Below are 800 nucleotides of genomic sequence, written 5' to 3'. Positions count from 1 at the left end.
TCACTTTATTATTATTTAGGTTCATTCACACAACTATCCCTGGATCACATGGAACTCCTTCGACCTCTCTTATCAACAAAGCACTTCTGCCCACGGAACTGGATGTTTTTTGTTTTTTTGCACCATTTTGTGTGTAAACTCCCAAGACTCAAACCAGTCTCTTTGGCACCAAGAACCATGCCACAGAGTCACTGAGATCACACACACCCCCCTCCCGTCCCCTCCCCCCGCTTCTGACGTTTGACGTGAACATTAACGGAAATCCGTCTCTTCATGATTTTACGCTGCCAAACGATTTGCTGATTGGATAATTGCATGAATGCCTAGAACACATGACAGATTAAACATCCTCGGAACCAAAAGGTTCCTAAACCCAACCCGTGTTTAACCTAAAATTGTTAGCTGTGAGGGACACGTGTTAAACTGTACTTCCTTAAAGACACGAGTAAGCAACGTCTTTAAAGGGACAGCGCTATTTAAATGACGGTTCATTAAATGTGACCCGCCATTCTCCACCTTTCTCAGAGGATGTGTAGTCTGTGTAGTCAGAAATTTTAAAACGATGCCTGAATGTAGAACCAGGAATTTCAGGACAGTCACTAAGTCCCCTGGGAGAAAATTGGTCATTCTTTATTTTGGTAAGAGTGTTAGGTTGACACCCAAGCACGAGGACTACCAAAGGAATAGAAAGTGCTCTTTGTTGCCAAACGCATTAAATTAAATGGGTTCTTTCGGCCCCCTCGGTCCTCCCCTCTACCTGTTTATCTAACATCCTATCCCACTGCTGGGATAATAGTCCT

Source organism: Ictalurus furcatus, chromosome 18 (genome assembly GCF_023375685.1).
Source record: "Ictalurus furcatus strain D&B chromosome 18, Billie_1.0, whole genome shotgun sequence".
NCBI lineage: Eukaryota > Metazoa > Chordata > Actinopteri > Siluriformes > Ictaluridae > Ictalurus > Ictalurus furcatus.
This window is presented reverse-complemented; position numbering follows the sequence as displayed.